The 21,987-nt window shown below is 39.1% G+C and overlaps 1 protein-coding gene across 9 annotated transcripts in view; it reads left to right on the forward strand.

Moving 5' to 3' along the window:
* TNIK (TRAF2 and NCK interacting kinase) overlaps window positions 1–21,987 on the forward strand; it is a 400,085-nt gene that overhangs the window by 161,441 nt on the left and 216,657 nt on the right. The gene's annotated exons all lie outside the window — the stretch shown is intronic.

The raw sequence follows: 21,987 nt of genomic DNA on the forward strand, positions 1-21,987 counted from the left end.
CAACCATAACATAAAGTACAGTACAGTGGTCGGGGCGGGGGGTTGCTTAAAAGGGAATATATGGTTGCAGAGTTTTTACACTTTCTGTGAAGTGGTACAGTTTGTGTGTTAGTCGCTCAGTAGTGCCCAACTCTTTGTGTCCCAGGGACTGTCTAGCCCATCAGGCTCCTCTGTCCATGGCATTCTCCACGGAATCTTCCCTACCCAGGGACTGAACCCAGGTTTCCTACATTGCAGGCAGAGTCTTTACCATCTGAGCCACCAGTATTAACTCTAAATAGATGGTGGATGGTTATGGATTATATCCTCTAGAACAACATTAAAAAAATATAGTGCAAAGAGCATAGATAAAAAAGCCAATGGGTAAATTAAAATGGAATTAAATTAATTGAGGTGTTTGTTGTATGGATAGATGAACGTAGTTAGGGAGCAGGACATTTTGGGTTCTGTGGGCTTATCATGGAGTCATCATGTTTGATTTACCATTCCTTCCTTCTACTTGTCTGACTGCTTTCACTGAAATAACTCTTCCCGTAGAGTCCACTGTATTTTGTCACCGTGTTTCCCCGTTCCCTATTCATGTGTAAGTTTCAGCCTCACGCTGCTGTTCCTTCCACAGTTAAAATGATGAGGATTAGAAAGTATCAGATGAAGAAAAATATGTAATACATTATCTTCTGTGAAATACAGACTTTACTCTTTTAAAGATAAGCTTATGGCAAATTATAAGCCAAAAATTACCATGGCAGGCTGAAAGGTAGCTCATAAATATTATTTGTTGTTGTTGTTGTTCAGTCGCTAAGTTGTGTCCAGCTGTTTACGACTCCATGGACTGCAGCATGCCAGGCTTCTCTGTTCTCCACTATCTCCCAGAGTTTGCTCAAATGATGTCCACTGAGTTGGTGATGCCATCCAATCATCTCATCTTCTGTCACCCCCTTCTCCTCCTGCCTTTAATCTTTCCTAGTTTCAGGGTCTTTTCCAATGAGTTGACTGCAGCAGATGGCCAAAATATTGTAGCTTTAGCTTCAGCAACAGTCCTTCCAACAAATATTCAGAGTTGATTTCCTTTAGGATTGACTAGTTTGATCTTGCTGTCCAAGGGACTCTTAAGAGTTCTCCAGTACCATGATTTGAAAGTGTCAGTTCTTTAGCACTAAGCATTATTAACGATCCAACTCTCACACCCATATATGACTACTGAAAAAAACCATAGCTTTGCTATAGAGACCTTTAATAATATTAGTAGTAGTGGATAAATGGGATCTTATGTCCAGGATATTTGAGTTTTTTAGTAAATCAAATTTTGCTGCATAATACCCACTGTCACTTATCATATATCGATTATGTACCAGTCCTCCTATCAGTCAATTCAGTTCAGTCACTCAGTCGTGTCCGACTCTTTGCAACCCAATGAACCGCAGCACACCAGGCCTCCCCTGTCCATCACCAACTCTCAGAGTTCACCCAAACCCATGTTCATTGAGTCGGTGATGCCATCCAACCATCTCATCCTCTGTCGTCCCCTTCTCCTCCTGCCCTCATTCTTTCCCAGCATCAGGGTCTTTTCAAATGAGTCAGCTCTTTGCATCAGGTGGCCAAAGTATTGGAGTTTCAGCTTCAACATTAGTCCTTCCAATGAACACCCAGGTCTGATCTCCTTTAGAATGGACTGGTTGGATCTCCTTGCAGTCCAAGGGACTCTCAAGAGTCTTCTCCAACACCACAGTTCAAAAGCATCAATTCTTCGGCGCTCAGCTTTCTTTATAGTCCAACTCGCACATCCATACATGACCACTGGAAAAACCGTAGCCTTGACTAGACAGACGTTTGTTGACAAAGGAATGTCTCTGCTTTGCTGTCTAGGTTGGTCATAACTTGATGATGATTAGCTGGGATTTAAACTTCTTCCCACACTATCACATTTCCTTCCATTTGAAATTTTTGGATTTCAGTGTTGACATCTGCTTTGTTATCATCATTCAATCATAGATATTTTTGAGCTCTTGAGAGTTGCAACAAGTTATGTGATCCAATAGTAATGGGAGAGGTACATGCCTTCCCCAAAGCCCAAGATACTAGAAGCTTTTTTTTACCACACTCTTCTACTTCTCTCTTAAAATATTAGTCTACTTAAATTTCATAGCATGTGCAAAAATACTTTGTTCTTTTCTGCTATTCAGAGGAATAAATGAGGTCCAAATGAATGGTCATGTAAGAGCTAGGTGTGAAGTCATATGTCTGGGCTCAGTCTAAACTAAAGCCTTCTCTCACATTTTAATTTTGAACGTCAGTGGTAAGGACATGTTTTTCAAAGTGTTCCAGGACTGAGCTGGCTCCTGGCAAAGTCAGGGTAGTGAGAAGTTGGGAATAGCATCTCCACAAGCCTGTCACATTTTCTCCTGTCTCATGTCTGGACTGTCATGGCAGGATATCAGACTGGTAGTGACATTTATAGGAGATGGTACATTTTTAATTGGAAAGATGAAGAGTTTTGAAAGACTTGGCTAAAACCAAATTTCAGTTTTGCTTAGAAGTCTAGCCTTTTAAAAGTGTGAAGAAATCTTGGGAAAAGCCATTCTCATACTCTCTTAATACAGGTGCTCTCAAGACCAAGAGATGTTTTAATGTCCACTTCAGAGGAAGAGGGACATACAATTAGTCATCCTAGAACCAGGGCTACCATTCAGGTATCCTCACTCCGGATTTAGGGCAGTCCTAAACAAAAGCGCGTTTTATTTTCACTTCCCCTCAATCTATTCTTGAGGTAATGAGCTCTTTGAGAGGTTTCCCTTAATACTTCTTGAACTATCTCTGAAAAGGCACTACTAATGAAAACGTACATGCTGTAACTTAAATTTTTTAATCCACCTTGGAACAAGTTATCATTTGAAGGTGACTCATAAGCTTAAAGACAGGAAGAACTATAAAGCAGAAAGTTTACTGATTTTAGTAATCTTAATTTTTTTTTTAAATCAGTACTGTGAATACTGACTTTGGATAAAATACCCAACAACATTCAAGACCTTATTTGACCTACAGTTACACTAGATTTGATTGGAATGAACACTTGTAATCTTTTAAAGTCCTATCACTGTGAAATATAGTAACATTTCTAGAAAGGTTCCAAAATATATCATTTCAACTTAAGTGGAAATTTTTAGAAGAGATAGTTGTCACCAAGCCAATAGTTAAAGCCAGTAGGCACAGAATCCTGTTAGATTTAGGTTCTGTATAACTGGAGTGACCTTCTTAGATGTTTTTATCCTAGAGTTTGCATTCAAACCAAAGGAAAAGCCATAAGATGAATTGATTAGATATACTAATTCAGTTTTTTACATATAATGTATTTAAAGTTTGGCTATATTGAATTTGAAAAAGATCAATGATAAAAATAGGATTTGACATTACATACTATGGTATTAGAATTGGAAACTTTCTCAACAATTAAAATGAGAATTTTGGGCTAGTTTTTGCTAGGAAAAGAAAAAGCTTTGCAACAGCATATAATACCCAGGATTATCATGGACCATAGAGGAAGCTTGAGGATCATAGATAAAGCTCCTACATCTGCCTCAACATATGACTGCAAAACAATAGCACAGAGTGATTTTTCATAAATCAGATATGTTTTTCTATTATGAAGAGGAACAGCTTTTCTAATCAAAGACTTGGCATCCTAGAAGCCATCTTACCAACAATAAGCTATAAAAACAGACATGAGATATAGAGTATGACTCTAGTGTCATAAAGCTTCTACAGGAATTGATCATGACAAGAGATCTCCCTGTACTAGAAAATGGTACACAGAGCCCTACAAACGACAACACCGTGTCATAAATGAGACTGTGCAAATGGAAGTACTTTGCATGTCTGTAGCTTGTATTTGGTACCAGTAATGTTACTTGAGTCAGAACACATATTAAAAGATCTCTTTGCTCTCCAAGGTGATGTATCTGCCTTTAAAATTTTGTCTCAACGTACAATGCATACTTTCACTATGAGGATCTTGCTCAGTGGCTCAGCGGGGGTAGATTATGAAATAATGACGTAGACTATGTCACTCTTTCTGGAAGATCTAGGCTTCTTTTAGAAATGTCTGAATAGGTCTCCCTCCTCCCTTTAATTTCCAGGTAATGAATAAAGGCACTTGTCAGTTACTCTCAGTTTGTGTTCTAAGTACTATAATAGGGCCTCAATGGGTATCAGTGACAGGTGATGATGATGATGATTAAGGAGAATGAAGAGCATTTTTTAGAATAACACCTAATGGGGCTCTCTGATTCTCTTTTTTATCTCAGTTAATCCAGATATGCTATTTCAGTGACTCATCATAAGCATATTTCCCTCTCCTCCCACCAAAAGGTAACCAGGAAATACTGAATTTGGTATTTTTTTCTTCTTCATTGTGCATATTTGACATCTCCCAGGAAAGCTAAGCAAGACCAAGACTGTTTTATCCCTGATTCTTTGGGAATGGAGTGGACCAGTCCACTCAATGACTAAGTCCTGAAATAGCCAAATTGTCTCAAATTGATTTTTATAAATAATTCTCCTAGAACTGTGTTTGTCAACCTACCAGTGCCCGGGCCTCATCCCCAGATCCAGTGGTACAGTTTTGTGGTGGGAATGGCAGATTTTTTTTTTTTTTGAAAGCTCTCAGGATAGTCTAATGTGCAGCCAAGGTTGAGAACTGCTGAGCTACATCTTCTTATCTACCAAATGGAAAAATAAGGACTAATTTTGTTAACATTTGACAAATAGATTGAAAGTTGAAATGGGTGTTTCTTAATAATAATCATTTTTTACTTTCTACTCTATCATATGATCTCTACACTGTTGCTTTTTCATCACCTCTTTTTCTTTGAGTAAATGCAGTTCAAATCAGGCAGGCTAATATATATTCCTACTACTAACAAATTCAGCAGCCTGAGTGTTGCTGAGGAATTTCAATGGCTAATGTGTTTGTCCCAGGCTTGGGTATAAATGATACATTATTAACAGCTTATAAAGAAAACAGTTTTATCAAAAATTTATCTGCTTGAACTTTATCATTGAAGACAGGTAATTCCTGTCCATGGAAGATAAATAGTCTCCATCAGTTAAATAATTTAAGGCATATTTTATGCTAATATTCTGTGTTTGCCTAATGTCTTTCATTGAAAAAGTATTTACCTAATATCCTAAAGCAGGGCTATTATTAACTTAGTTCTCAAAGAAAGAAGGTTTTAAAAATAATCTTCCCTACTCTCCATTTTTCTTACTGTAAGCATGTGGCAAAGTCTTGGCATCTGTTCAGAATAAATTTTGTGCTTCCTTTCTGCCTTTTAGTCAATGCGTGTTTTATCTGAATTCTGCCCCCTTCTACCTCCTAACCCTTTGGTAATCTACAGGAAACCAGACCGTACTAATTTGAGTGTTAGCTTCCCAAGTTACTTATTATTGTGTTGGTTCATATTAGCTAGAGCTTGTGGAAGTTTTGTATTACTCTATAGGTTGTCTATGGGGTCACACAGAGTTGGACACAACTGAAGCGACTTAGCATAGCATAGGTTGTAAAACGTGTGCAAAAGACAGACCTGTTAAATAATGTGCAGTTTTGAGAGAACTACAAAAGCAGGGGAATTTATTTAAGACTGGCTATTGGCAATAGATTGCTCATTATAGAATGCTGCATGGGAGGGGACATTTTTGACAAAGGGGAACAATTAGGTAAAATAATTTGAGAGTAGAAACCAATTGTGGACAGAGAGGGTTTCTTCTGTTCATGCACCTATCTGTTGCCCAACATCCATCCAGATTTTGTTTTGAAAGCTAATTTTTGTGTTGCTCTAGCACATGCTCATCGGAGAAGGCAATGGCACCCCACTCCAGTACTCTTGCCTGGAAAATCCCATGGACAGAGGAGCCTGGTAGGCTGCAGTCCATGGAGTTGCTAAGAGTCGGACATGACTGACCGACTTCACTTTGAATTTTCACTTTCATGCATTGGAGAAGGAAATGGCAACCCACTCCAGTGTTCTTGCCTGGAGAATCCCAGGGATGGGAGAGCCTGGTGGGCTGCTGTCTATGGGGTCGCACAGAGTTGGACACGACTGAAGTGACTTAGCAGCAGTAGCAGCAGCAGCATGCTCATGGGTTCTTAGTGGGCATCAGAATCTCTTGGAGAACTTGTTAGTACAGAAATTGCCAGGTCCCTCCCAGAAAACCTCAATCATCAGTCTGCTGTGGGCCAAGACTTTGCATTCACAAACAAGTTCCCACATGTTGCTACTTCTGACAGAATAACAAGTAAATATCAGTGAAACCCAGGAAGTGTTGGTCTGACAGGTGAATGAGGTTGTATCACAACTCCATCCTGTAAGTAACTCAAATTATGTTTACTTGGGAGATGGCTCAATGGTAAAGAATTCGCCTGCAATGCAGAAGACCCAGGTTTGACCTCTGGGTCAGGAAGATCCCCTGGAGAAGGAAATGGCAACCTACTCCAGTATTCTTGCCTGAGAACTCCCATGGACAGAGGAGCCTGGTGGGCTACAGTCCGTGGGGTCGCAAAGTCGGACGCAACTGAGCAAGCATGCATGGAGGAAACTTTGGGGACTGGGGAGACCTGAAGATGGTGGAGAGGCAGTGCCCACATTAGTTCTGGGCAGATGGGTCTCCTTGCATCCCCATACAGTTGCATATCTGCCTGGCTTCTTCTAGTCCCTGTAACTTAAGGCACTTCTGGGAACCAACTGCTGGTGTTGCCATGCCTAGTAGTTTACCAAGGCTTCCAGAACCCTATTTGGGTGGTGGGAATTCCTGTTCTTCAGCTGCCGCCCCCATAGCCTTCTATCTATAAAGTTTCTTCCAGGCTTCACAGAATTCTGCTTCCTCTTCTCCTTGATTTCCAGAGGGCAGGAGCTATGGTTTCTCCTGTATGAGCCAGCTTTGTCTCACTGCCAAAAGGCTGTCTTTTCTAGAGCCCTTAATTGTAGTCTGCAAAACTGAACTCCTCAGCAACCTGAGAGTATTCAGTGATGGTGGTGGTTATTATTTTGAATCTTTAGCATGAAAGTTTAAAATTCTCCTAAGTGAATAATTTTGGGGGATCTACTTCCTGCAGTTATACAATTGGCTTTCTCATGTGTGCATTGATGTTGCCAAATCTCATATATAATCCTCATCTCCCATCAAAAAAGAAAAAAGGGTAGTTCTATTTTTGTGGAAAAAGAGGAAAGAATCCAGGAAACATTTCAAAAGCATGTTGTCTTAGCTCCTTTTCCTGATGCATATGAAATTCAAGGAGAATTTGGTCATTTGCTAACATTGCATGAGATTTTTTTTAAAGTACAAAATTTCACTTCTCCCCCCTCTTCCATAAGACCCTGAAAAACATCCAGTTTACTAATTTAGATAAAATTATTCTTCTATAAAAGCCTCAATTTTCTTATCCATGAGAGTCTCCATAAGCAGGTAGTGTGAAAGGCAACCAGGGTGCCAGGGTCATTGTACGGGTGACATGCACTGAGTCCCAGTCTCCATAGGCAGGCAGTGTGGAAGGGAACCTGTGTGTGCCAGGGTCATTGTTTGGGTGACATAAGCTGAGTCCCAGCATCTAAGAGGCCCGCCTTCACCATTCATTTGGAATCATTAAGAACAGCACTTGTCCAGGTTTGTGAGAAAAGAGGATTCTACTCACCTCTCCGTGCTGTCTCTTGTCTTCCCTATCTTTCATGAAGTTTTGTCTTTTTTCCTGAGATTTTTACATCATTTGTCATGAGTGTCAGAGACTAGTTCAGTATAACTGTTTTGATGTCTCTTCTTTTCAGTTTCATTTGTTATTTTAAAAGCTTCAAGATACCATTAGGAGAATCCACAGATAGTTCCTTTGGCAGAGATGGTGGTTAAAAAAATACATTTGTCGCTGCCTCAAGTCAGTGACCTATAAATACTACTGCTGGTTCTTCTTCCTTCTCTTTGTGATTCACTGGGATGGAGATCTTGGCCTGATGCTGTGAATAAAATGTTATTTTGATGATAGCCAAAGATTGTAATATGTACTGGAATTGAAGACACTTAGGCCTGGATGATTTCTCATAGCCCAAACGCTCCTTGTCTAGATCGCATCTCAAATCCATGCTCTGAGTGAAAGATGGAATGCCAGTTCATATAATCACAGTTTTTAAATTGTACTGTACAATGGCAGTAAACATTACCCTCACTGACGTTCAGGTGTGGAAGATCCAGAGGGCTGTCTGAGATGTTTATGGATGTGTATATGTGTGTGTAAGAGAGCAAAGTAATGTATCCCTTTTACTGTTTTAGTGTGAACTGTTGAGATAATTAGAAATTAATGAAAGTGTTAACTGTTGAGATAATTAGAAATATTAATGAAATGTAAAATGAAGTGTTTGCTCATTTAGACGGCGCAATGTTAAAAGCATTTTATGTGTATTAACTAATTTAATCCTCACAAAAGCCCTATGAGGTAGATTATGTTACAATCCCCATTTACAGATTAAGAAACTGAGACTAGGAAAGGTTAAAAGAATGTATTCATTATTTCACAGAGGGTAACGATCATATTAGAATTTGAACCTATATCTATCTGGCTTGAGAGCAGAATTCTTCTACACTTTGCTGGTCTGAGGAAACTTCTGGTTGTGATCTTCCATGGTCACAACTTGTTGACCAATCAGTGCCGTTCCTCTTCCTTACCAGCTTTGGATTTTTCATGAGAAAGAGCATAAGAGGCTGCCTCTCACCTTTCTTTCCCTCTGTTCTAGTGTTTCACCTTCAGGGTGCTTTTATTTTTTTAAGGTACAAGGGAAATAGAAAATAGCTCCCATTCAAGCAAAATTAGGGGACTAGATAACATCCGTCTCAATTTAAACAGGTATCATATTTCCCGGTAAGAAATAGGAACTATTTGTGTTTAATGCTATGCATTCTATAAGGATATTATTAATCTCTTGCTTCTCCATAGGGATACTTCCTGAAAGTGTGGCTGAGACTGTTTATTCAGTTTGTTCCCAGCACCGTCTGTTTTACTGACTGTTTTAGATGTCGCCAGGGTATTTCCGTAGAGCCATGGTCAGCATTATAGTAAGATGAAATATCTATCTCTCTACTGTTATTACAGTAATTATTGTATGTGATCACATTAATATTAATTATTATAGTTATTAGTTGACTGCATCAATATTAATACATAGTATATTAATATTGATATTTAATATTTTGGGAGTAATAGCTATTAAACCATTAGCCCTAATTTATAGTAACAGCATTGATATAGATCTGACATAAAGAAAATTTTAAATAATATTATACATTTCTATTGATTTCTTTTAAAGTGAAGAGTGCTTTAATTTCACCTTTTGATATATCTCTGAAGCATTATTCATTTGGAGGCAATTTTAATTTAGAAGCAGTTTGGACTATATAACATCATGATAATTCTCAAGGTGGGATTAAAAGGGAGTTAATATTTGAAATGTCTGGAAATAACAGTAATTGCTATTTAACAAGAATTTGGGCTTCCCAGATGGCTCAGTGGTTAAGAATTTGCCACTGAGAGAGGCTTGGAGACCCACGTCTCTGGGAGAGAGCAGGAGACCCAGGTTCGATCCCTGGGTCGGGAAGAACCTGTGGAGAAGGAATTGGCAACACACTCCCATTTTCTTCCCTGGGACATCCCATGGACAGAAGAGCTGACGGGCTACAGTCCATAGGGTTGCAAAAAAGTTGGACATGACTTAGTAGCAAGTAAGAACATACAGACAAGCAAACCAAAAAATAAAGAATTTACTGTGTGTCAGGCCTAGTGATAAACATTATATATATATATATATTTTTTTTTTTTTTCCATGTAAGGTCTATGAGCTGTAATTATTTTTATCCTTACTTACAAAAAGTTGACTTTGAGAGATGAAGCATCTGATCCAAGGGCACAAAGGCACACAGCTTCTAAGTGGTAGACCCTGAAAGTTGGGATCTTGCACATGATGCTCAACTGCATCTTAAAACCCAGGAGAGTGTTACACTGTTCAAAACATCTCATCCACAGTGATCAGCTAGAACAACAGCACCTCTGAGAGCTGTTGAGGCTCAGCTGACACTTCCTGTGATTATCTGGATATTGGGCAGGGCTAAGACAATCCAGGAGGTGCAGAGGGATGTGACCCACGGGTGCAAGAGGTGTGGAAAGTTATTACCTGTCTATTCATGAGTGTCCTGTATCCAGGAGGGAACAGGTAGGGCATAGATTCCAATTTAAAAGGGAACAGATTCCAGATGGGAAAGTTCTTGGCTAGTTGTGTTTCAGTAAACTCATATCCATAAAACGGTAGAAACTGTAACCGTTTTCCCAAGGGCAGGAATGGATGCTAATGTCTCTGGTTTCATGAATCTTTTCCTGTCTAAGCAGGGCTATAAGCAGGTATATATTAAACTTGGAAAGAAAAGGTTGATTCTCAAGGACTCTAGCACCAGACTGCATGGGTTTGAATCCCGTCTCTTATGAGCTTTGTGAGCTTAGACAATTTACATCATCTCTTTGTACCTTAGTTTCCTCATCTATAAAATAGAGAGGATAATAACAATAATATGTCATTATAGAGTTGTATCGATTAAATTAGATGATACATATGAAATACTTAGAACAGAGCTCTTGTTGTAAATGTTAATGACTGTTACCACCATCACCGCCATTGTTGCTGATGTGAGAAACATTACGTGCCTTGGATAAAGCGGCTTAGACAACTCTGACCAAATTATGAACAATTTTGGGAGTCATTAAGGTAGCAATTCTGGAAATGAATGCCAGGAGCTAGACTTGGCAAAGGGGTGGTTGTCTGGCACAGTTGTATACTGGTAGTGGGAGGTCAAATTGAAATAATTCTTGGGAAGTCAGTTAGGAGATCTGTTACCAAAGATCCTAAAAATGTGCTGGCCCTTTGACCTAGATTTGCCTCTAGAAATAATTTAACATGTGCTGAAACTGGGCAGAGGGATGTTACTTGAAAATATTAAGAAATAGAGATTTATATTTATGAATATGGAAAGATGTGATTAAGTAAAGAAAAGCAAGGTACAGATACTGTATATAAGAATCTCCTATTAAAAATATGTCTTAGTAGATACCTTCAAATGAGTTTCTTTGTTTGTTTAAAGCCAGAGGTAATAAGTTAACATGCCACTTTCAAAATTGGCTTGCACTTTATTCTTGCTAGTTATATACAGTTTTGCTCGTAAGTGTCTACATATGAACTTTTCATACAAATACTAATAATGATGAGACTGTGCTTTTTTTTATGAGTCTTTTTTTCTTCTGTGAAGAATTATGTAAGTCTATCTTTCTCACTGACATTCCTAAGAAATGCTGCAGATTCTAATTAGTCCAATAATATTTCTCACTAACCTGGGGAAGTGTGATTTTGAAAAGTTCCTCCTACCCTGAAATTTTGATACAATTCTTAGGGACATGAACTCTACACATTCCATCACTGGACATATATTGAGAATCTCTGATACAGAATAAAGATTTTTGTCTCAAACGTTAAGTTCTTTTGAAGGTCAAATGAGTTCTATGCAGTAAGAATGAACTCGTTAGCACTGAAGAGGTATGATTGATGTTCATTCTAAGTACACAATTTAGGTAAAGTCAACACTTGTCTTTTAGAAGGAATACTGTGGGTTTTAAAAAAATGTTTTTCATTAGCAGACCATTACTTTCTTTCCTATTTTTCTCTTCTGATAATTTGGATTTACCTCCAGGCAATATGGTAGTTTAAAGGACTGTGATGAGAAAGTTCCAAGGACATGACATTCAGACTAGTGTATCTTTAAAAAAAATCTATAGTATGTTTTAATGCCCAGTTGCTGTGTATTTGACCTCGAATGCTAACTGAACTGCTTCTGTTAGTTGTGTTGATGGGCTTCATTCTAGTATCTACATTGAGATACAGACAGAAATTCATTTTTATGTGAGCATTTAAAGGTTGCTCTATTTTTGACAGGTAATGTCCAGCGTGTAGCAATAAAAATGCAAGAGCCAGGTTTTTATTGTCCTCTGAAAGGTCAAGAGAATTATAATGTGATGACAGACTCTTCCATTGATGTATAATGGAGTCAGGGATCTTTAACATGGCCCAAAGAAGAAAACATTGGACGTCAAGTCTTGGGGCATGTCTGTTTTTATTAAATGATCTATGTTCATAAGAGAGGCAGCCCTCAACTTAGAAATGACTCTTCTCTAAAATTCAGGTTGACTGTAGGTAACATTTCCCCAGAAAATCAGTGCTACAAATCAGGGATCAGTGAAATATTTCTGTAAAGGGCCAGATAATAAATAGTTTAGGTTTTGTGAGCTCTGTAGTCTTTGTTGCAACTACTTACCTCTGCTGTTGTAGTGGAAAGCAGCTCTAGATAATATGGAAATAAATGAGTGTGTGACTGTGTTCCGATAAAACTTTATTTATAAAAACAGGCGAAGAACCAGATTTAGTTTGTCAATGCTTGTTACAAATGACCATTCATTTCCCAGACCAGATCACAGAAAATTATTTATCTTGTAAGTTGTCTTTACTTTGTATGTGTACAACAATGCTATTTTAAAATTATCTTTTAATTATAATAATGCTAGTATACTCACAACAAAAGTTCAGGACCAGATGGCTTCACTCGTGAATGCTATGAAACATTTAAAGATGAATTAATACCAATCCTTCTCAAACTCTTCCCAAAAATTACAGAAGAGGGACAACTTTCAAACTCATTTTCCAAGGCATTACCCTGAAACCAAAACCAGACAAGGACGGCTCAAGAAAAGAAAATTACAAGCCAGTATTCGCAATGAACAGAGATGCAGAAATCCTCAACAAAATATTAGCCAACTAAATTTAGCAATATCATACACCATGGTCAACAGGGATTTATTCCAGGGATGCAAGGATGGTTCAACATCTGCAAATTAATTAATGCGCTACATCACATTAACAAAATGAAGGATAGAAATCATATGATTATCTCAATAGATACAGAAAAAACTTTCAACAAAATTCAACATTTATCTGTGATGAAAAAAACTCAATGAAGTGAATATAGAGGGAGCATGTCTTAACATCCTAAAGACCATATGACAAGCCCGTAGTTAACATCATACTCAATGGTGAAAAGCTAAAAGCTAGTCTTCTAAGATCAGGAACAAAACAAGGATACCGCATCTTGTCACTAAGTTTTTAACATAGTATTGGAAGGTTTAGCCAGAAAAGTAAATAAAAGACTTTCAAGTTGGAAGGAAAGGAAACTGCCAGTATTTGTGAATGACATTGATTTTATACATAGAAAGCCCTAAAGACCTCACTAAAAACTGTTAAAACTAATAAATGAATTCAGTAATGTCATAGGACACAAAATCAGTATATGGAAATCTGTCATGTTTCTACACACTAATAATGAACTATCAGAATGAGAAATTAAGAAAACAACCCCATTTACAATTTTATCAAAAAGAATAAAATACCTTGGAATAAATTTAATCAAGGAGATGAAAGACTTGTACACTGAAAACTATAGGATACCAATGAGAGAAATTGAAGAAGACACAAATAAAGGAAAAGATATTCTGTATAAGTTTAGTTGGGTCATTTCCATGGATTTCCTCATTGTGGACTCCTCTGCCATATTTCATTGTCACTCTTCTGTCTTCTTTCTGACCTGTAGCTTTGCTTGACTCTTTTACTTTCACAGGGCCCTTTACATTTTAAAAAATGATGTGCATGTATGCCATTTTTAATCTTTTAACTCTCTTTGTAGTCATATTGATTGAAAGAGAGACAACCAACTTGTGTGGTCTACCAGAAGTCACAATACTGTTTTCTACACCTGCAGTTTGAATTGCTTTAGACAATATTTTATTCTATGTCTATTTGTTATCCGTATATGGATATCCATATCTGTATATGGCCTACCAACTTGGCCTTCATCTGTGTGAGAATTATTTGAAACTCAGGATTTTAGGACCATATTTCTATCCTGCATTGTAACATTACCTCTTCTGCTTCTCTCTTCTTAATCCCTGCTTTTGTCTTGTGTGATGCTTGGCAGAAACTCAGGAGACTGGAGGGAGTAGCTCCTTATTCTTAGTCAGCCAAAAGCTGTCAGTCACTTCTTAGGTGATTCTGCTCCTTCCTTGACTCCTATCCCTACAAGCAACCTAAGAGAGAGAATGGATTTATCCATAACTTTGACAATAAATTGTCTTTTGATACATTAGAGTAGCCCACAGTTGATTGTGTCTTGCTTTTTGGTTCTAAACTTTCCAAACATCCCAGATTCTAACTCTGGAGAATTATAGGAAATTGGAATGAGGGTGTACATGTGTCTTCTGTGCTTTTCCCTTTGCTGAGACTCTCCCTGCATGTTTGCTGGCCAGTCTCCCTCTGAGGTCTAGGGCTCTGGGCTACTTATTTCACCTTGAACCTGAGCAAGGCGCTGCTGGTTATGGAGACTGCTAACTCATTCCTCTCTCCCATTTCCTCTCTGGCCATTATGAATGTACATGTCTATGTTCTGCAAGAAGACAGAGAGAAATTGAGGGTCTGGGGTGTCTGAGCTCAGCTCCTTAGTAAGATTTATGTCTTATTGATGTTCCAGCCTTCTTCATGAAAGTTTAAAGTGAATTAAGCTGTTAATTCACAGATTTTCTTACTCTAATTTCCCTCCTGAGAAAACAAAACAGCACAGATAGTTTCTGTGGTTCATTGTCAGCTGTCAGAAAGTCTCTGTCATTCCTATGCCAATTTTTTAGACTCTAGTCACATTTTTTATTACATTAAATCACATTAAATAGCAAGTTTTTATTTTTAAGTAACACATCCAAGTGGTAAGTTTTTAACTCCTAGGGTAAAAAGTTATTTAAAGCTATAGACTTCTTTTTCTTTAGCTGAAGGTAATTTTCTAAGCCTGTTTATAAACTCAGAAATTGTGAGACCCAAGGCTCCCATAAGGCTTCCCAGATGTAGTCCTGGTGGTGGCCTGTCACATGGAATTCGAGGCTCCGTCTAATTCCACTTGAACTCATTACTCCCTGTGTGAATGAGGGCTGGTCACTTCTCTACATCCACATCCCTTATTTGGATAAAGTGTCCATGAGAGCACTGCATATCATCCCCTTCTAAATGCTTGTGGATTTTCCAGGAAGCTTATCCAGACTGGTCTTCAGAAACCTGGAACGTATTTGCTGTTATGAGAAAACATCTACATGATGACCCATGTCCAGACTGGGATAGTCTTTCAGTCCATCCCTCTGGACAGAACACTTCTCTCTGAAATGGGAGAATCTCTTTGAGCACTGAGTAGGCTACTATGTATATTAAACCAAAATGTAATGAGAACTACATGGTTAAACTACATGGTTTTAACCATGGGGAATGGTTTAAAAGAGAGGCTGCTGCTGCTACTGCTGCTAAGTCGCTTCAGTCGTGTCCGACTCTGTGCGACCCCATAGACAGCAGCCAACCAGGCTCTCCCCCGTCTCTGGGATTCTCCAGGCAAGAACACTGGAGTGGGTTGCCATTTCCTTCTCCAATGCATGAAAGTGAAAGTGAAGTCGCTCATCGTGTCTTGACTCTTAGCGACCCCATGGACTGCAGCCTACCAGGCTCCTCCATCCATGGGATTTTCCAGGCAAGAGTACTGGAGTGGGGTGCCATTGCCTTCTCCGAAAAGAGAGGCAGTGGCTATCAAGTAGGAATATGCATAATTCTGTTGACTGCAAGCTCTCCTTGCCCTGTGGTCTAGCACTCAAATTTTGCCTCCATGTATATTAATAGATGCTGGAGACTGTCTTGGAGATGGCTTCCTTTGACAGCCCAGTTGTGTGCATTCGGGACCACTTGTGTGGACTTAAAATGGAAGAGGGACTCAATAGACCTTTAAAAAGGGGTTACTACTAATGAAAGATGATGCTGTGAAAGTGCTGCACTCAATATGCCAGCAAATTTGGAAAACTCAGCAGTGGCCACAGGACTGGAAAAGATCAGTTTTCATTCCAATCCCAAAGAAAGGTAATGCCAAAGAATTCTCAAACTACTGCATAATTGCACTCATCTCACATGCTAGTAAAGTAATGCTCAAAATTCTCCAAGCCAGGCTTCAGCAATACGTGAACCGTGAACTTCCAGATGTTCAAGCTGGTTTTAGAAAAGGCAGAGGAACCAGAGACCAAATTGCCAACATCCGCTGGATCATGGAAAAAGCAAGAGAGTTCCAGAAAAACATCTATTTCTGCTTTATTGACTATGCCAAAGCCTTTGACTGTGTGGATCACAATAAACTGTGGAAAATTCTGAAAGAGATGGGAATACCTGGGGAATACCATCTCCCAGGTCAGGCAGACCACCTGACCTGCCTCCTGAGAAACCTGTATACAGGTCAGGAAGCAGAAGTTAGAACTGGACATGGAACAACAGACTGGTTCCAAATAGGAAAAGGAGTACGTCAAGGCTGTATAATGTTACCCTGCTTATTTAACTTATATGCAGAGTACATCATGAGAAACGCTGGGCTGGAAGAAACGCAAGCTGGAATCAAGATTGCTGGGAGAAATATCAATAACCTCAGATATGCAGATGACACCACCCTTATGGCAGAAAGTGAAGAAGAACTAAAAAGCCTCTTGATGAAAGTGAAAGAAGAGAGTGAAAAAACTGGCTTAAAGCTCAACATTCAGAAAACTAAGATCATGGCATCCAGTCCCATCACTTCATGGCAAGTAGATGAGGAAACAGTGGCTGACTTTATTTTCTGGGCTCCAAAATCACTGCAGATGGTGACTGCAGCCATGAAATTAGAAGACGCTCGCTCCTTGGAAGGAAAGTTATGACCAACCTAGACAGCATATTCAAAAGCAGAGACATTATTTTGCCAACAAAGGTCCGTCTAGTCAAGGCTATGGTTTTTCCAGTAATCATGTTTGGTTGTGAGAGTTGATCTGTGAAGAAAGCTGAGCGCAGAAGAATTGATGCTTTTGAACTATGGTCTTGGAGAAGACTCTTGAGAGTCCCTTGGATAGCAAGGAGATCCAACCAGTCCATTCTAAAGGAGATTAGTCCTGGGTGTTCATTGGAGGGACTGATGTTGAAGCTGAAACTCCAATACTTTGGCCACCTGATGGGAAGAGCTGACTCATTTGAAAAGACCCTGATGCTGGGAAAGATTGAGGGCAGGAGGAGAAGGGGATGACAGAGGATGAGATGGTTGGATGGCATCACCGACACAATGGACATGAATTTGGGTGGACTCTGGGAGTTGGTGATGGACAGGGAGGCCTGGCATGCTGTGGTTCATGGGATCGAAAAGAGTCGGGCTCGACTGAGCGACTGAACTGAACTACTAATGAAAATGCAAATGAGTCCCTACCCTTGCAAATGACTTTTCCTTTGTGTTTAGTAATTCATCCCACACTGTTTTGCCCACCATAGAATGACACTATGTGAGATGCAGTGGGTAGCTTAGGTATGGTTCATGGTCTTGGCCCTTCTGGGCACTGAGGGGCTTGTGCCACCAGTAAGGCAGTCTTTGGAAATAAATTTCATACAAAGCAAGTATAATATATTTGAATATAATACAGTATAATATATTAAGTATATTGTAGTATTTATTATAATTCTATATTAGGTTAAGGTGTCAGACCAATTCATATGCAAATATAATAAAATGTATTTAATATACTCTAAATATATAATAGCTTTAGTGCAAAATGAGACACATTTAAATTGGGTGAGTACACTCTTATGTGTTATCACTGCTTTCTTACAATTATGTAAACAAGTATAAACTGATTTTTGGATAGTTTGGCAGCATGCAAAATACAACTTTTAAAAGTCTTTAATAGACATTTCCAGCTTGTGGAAGTGATATAGGCATAGTTTAAAATATGTTGTTGTTTTGTTGATTTTTAACTATCACTTCTTATCTTAGCACATGTGCATGTGTTTAAATGCAAACAAATTGTAGGGAGGGTGCAGTATTATCAGTGAGGCATGAAACTTTGTTTTGATTCACTTGACTTTCTCAGAATCTTTTCTAATTTTTCTTCCTATCCTCATGTAGAGTAGTGAGTCTGAAAGTTAAGCTTTAAACAAACAAAATATCAACAACAAAAATCTCTCAGCGAGGGCTTAAATTGCAGCAAGTCAAAATGAACAGAGTGCAATTTGTGAAACAAGAGCTTGGACTTTCATTTTTAATATCTACTTTTTATTTTGGATATAATTGCTTTGTGTTAGTTTTTGCTATACAATGAAGTGGATAAGCTATATGTGTAAATACATCCCCTCCATCTTGGACCTCCCTCCCACCCAGCCATCCCACACCTCAAGATCACCATAGAACATGGCGCTGAGCTCCCTGTGCTATTTAGCAGGTTCCCATTAGCTATCTGTTTTACACATGGTAGTGTATATATGTCAGTCCTAATCTCCCAGTCTGTCCCATCCTCCCCTTTATTTGCTTTGTCCCAGTCTGTCCCATCCTCCCCTTTATTTGCTTTGTTCATGTTTCCATTCTCTATATATCTATTCTTGTTTTTGAAATAGGTTCATGTGTATCTAATACCTACTTTTAAATTATTCTTTAGCTTTGCCTGGAAATTTTTTTTTCCAGCATATTCATGATCCCCAGTAGGGACACAGGATCATGGCAGGTATTGCCACAGATACTGGTTAACACTAGCTGCTAAACAAACAAACCCTTAGATAGCTCATATATGATTACAGCTTCCTATGTGCTTATGAAAGGTCTAAAACAGGTGCTCCTTGTAAAAAGAACAGCTATTTTTCAAGAAGTGATTCAGGTACCCAGACTCCTTCCATTTTTTGATTCTGCCATCAAAAAAAAAGTATGTCTTGCAGTGTTTGTCTGCTTCAAGCCTATAGAAGAGGAAGTACTTGGGTCAGGGAGAAAGTGACCATATAAGGAGGATATTATAGCTGAACCTGGAAAGATTGCATATTGCTTTTGTTCATATTTGATTGGCTAGGCTTAACAGCAAGGACACCGGGTTTTGTAGCCAGCTATGCTTCTGAGTTTGGAACACCTAACCAGTCTCCGACTCACCAAGTTTTGTGTATTCAGGCTGTAGATACAAAAGTGGAAGGCTCTGAAGGCCTTGCTATTAGTTCAGAGGTGGCTTTCTCCTCAACTTCCTCTCCCTTTGGATATAGGTACGTGTAGTAAAGGTATATTGCCCTCCATAATGAAAATAGAACCTTGCACCAGCAAAGTTTGTGCGAAAGGAGAATCTTTGGCTAGTATAGGTCCTTCACTGACTTCAGTAATGTTGTGGGGGAGAGGTAAAGGGTGTTCTAGCCAGGTGGTACTCCCTGTAGCTGATGGTGTGTATCTCTTCTCAACCCTTAGTTTATTGACAGCATATTGGTAGTCTGAAATTGGCCATGGTGGTAGCATTTACATCACAGATACTAATAAGCACTAGGGGTGTTTCCCCTGGAGAGCTGGTTGTTTAACTTTTACCATCATACCACTGGATACTTCTTTTATTACTCTATGCTTCATGCTTTGAGATGGCTAGAATGACTACAAGGGACTTTACTGAAGACTGGGAGGATGCCTCAATCAACACAAAATGAAACAAATTAGGTAAACTCAAAGTAAAAGCAATTCAATTGTCTGGCTTCTCCCTCCTTAACCTGAGAGCAGCCTCTTCAAGGATTGTTTCTTCTTGCTCCCCGGCCATCTCCCCCTGTAGGGTGAGCCGTCTTAGGAGAGGCCGCTTAGCAACTCACAGTTGAAGAACTCTAGCCCACGATTGAGATGTGGAAATCAAATCCCTTTCTCATTTGCTAAAGGACTGGCTTCTGGGTCCTGGACTTCCTCAGAGGTTGACACACTCCAATTACGTTCTCTGTCAGTGAAGTCTTGGATGCTCACATCTTGCCTACAGACCCCCAACAGCAGGACTTTGAAATCCCAACACAAGTCATGGCTCCAGGAGACTGGCATGGGGGAAGTAAAAGTTAGTTCTGTAAGCCATGCATGTGTTTCTGTGGCAACCAGGGACCAGCAAAGGGAGCTAGTTTGTCTTTTCTTTCCACTTGAAGTCATCATGCTGTACCCTTACAGTCACCAGGTAGCAGTTATAATCTTGTAGGTTCCTTCTTTTGACCCATTTTCCTGGACTTTGCAGAGATAAACAATTCAACAATTAAATTCAACATATTTTGATTGCATATTATGTACAAGATGCTTCAGAGCGTACAAAGAAGACTTTTGAGTCTTATAATTGAATAGTGGGATTCAGGCAAGTGTCTAACACTCAGGGGTAATTCTGAGAGTGAAACTTAATTGGAACTTAATTAATTAAAATTTTAAGTTTGCTCATAAGCAGATGTGAGTATTAGCATCCTAGGCATCAATTAAATAATTTTTCCTTTTTAATTCAATTTAAAAATTATATACAATAGGTTATAGAACACTGCTCTAGGCACAGTCCTTAGTCAACAGACATGATTAAGACATGATCTCTGTTTTCGAAGAACCTAATATATATGAATAACTAAAGTCAAAACAGTTTCAAATACTTTAATAAAAATAGCCCTTTTGTAAGGAGTGCTTTGAACCTATATGGGAAGTAGAGATTAATTGGGTATTTTTCAGCTGTGCCTTGCAACTTGTGGGATCTTAACCAGACACTGAACCCAGGCCACAGCATTGAGAGTACTGAGTCCTCACCACAGGGCCGCTAGGGAATTCCTCTTTTTTTTTTTTTTTTTGAACCTTTATAGAGGAAATGTTATTTTATTTTGATCTTGAAAAATAAAGTTTTCACAGATGGTCATGAGTATTTCCAGAATGAAGGCCCAGTTTGAGCTCAGGCTTGGAAACTGGAAATGCAGTGTGAGTTAGGGATGTATATGTAGGGCAAGTCCTGGGAAATGACATTGAAAAGCTAAGTCAGGGTCTTATTGTAAGGAAGTCTTAGAGCCTCGTGGGGGAGCTTAAACTTGATGTTGATGATCTGAATGTAGCCAATAACCATTTTCTTTTTTAAATTAATCATCTTTTACAAAGATTACTCAGATGACAGGGTAAGAGGATGGAGAAGGAAGCAAATAAGAATAATGTGAATGTGCAAGTGATGTATAAATGCCCAAGCTATTCGAGTTGGCAGCACAGTGGGAAAGGGGCACATTTAGAAGCAGAGGCATTACAGGACTTGAAGACAGGTGTTGAAACCAGACCCAGGGAGGATAAGGCTGACCTTAGGGGAAGACAGAACACAACAACCCCCCTCTCCCACCCAATGTCATATATCTTGATCGTGTATTAGGAGCCATGCTCAGAGGCTGCAGGAAGAGTGAGCAGTAGTCTCTGAATTCATCTTAGTAGAGGAGGCAGAAAGGGGAAAGAATGAATGCTATATTGAGAACATTTACATGGTCTAGCTGCGGGATGAAATAACAGAAATAGTGACCATCACTCAAAATCCGCCTATGAATGTGCCATTCTCTAGTGAAATCATTTTATACCTATTAACCTTTCTGACAGCCCTATGAAGCGGGAACTGTTATGGTCTCTCTCATATAGATGAAGAAACTGAGCCACGGAGCATGAAGAAATATCCCCAGGATCATCCAACGAGGCGACGGTAGAGATAGGATTCAAACCCAACTCTGCTTTTGGGTTCAAACCCAAGAGGCAGGATTCAGGTCTCCCTGGTGTAACCACAAAACCTTGTCAGGAGTTTGGGTGGTGGGCAGCTGTAAGAAGGGCCAGCAGAGTTGGGGGAGGGTATTTCAGGAAATGAAACCAGCACGTGAAAAAGCATAGAGAGAATTCAAGGATGAGTTTGGAGAGGAGAGATGGGTTTTATCTGGGGCATCCTTTGACTGCTGTGATGATATTTAGGTAGGATGTCTCACTATATCACCACAGCAGTCAAGTGTTTTTGGAGAAGTTACCAAGCATCGTCTCTTT

Source organism: Bubalus kerabau, chromosome 2 (assembly GCF_029407905.1).
Source record: "Bubalus kerabau isolate K-KA32 ecotype Philippines breed swamp buffalo chromosome 2, PCC_UOA_SB_1v2, whole genome shotgun sequence".
Classification (NCBI taxonomy): Eukaryota; Metazoa; Chordata; class Mammalia; order Artiodactyla; family Bovidae; genus Bubalus; species Bubalus kerabau.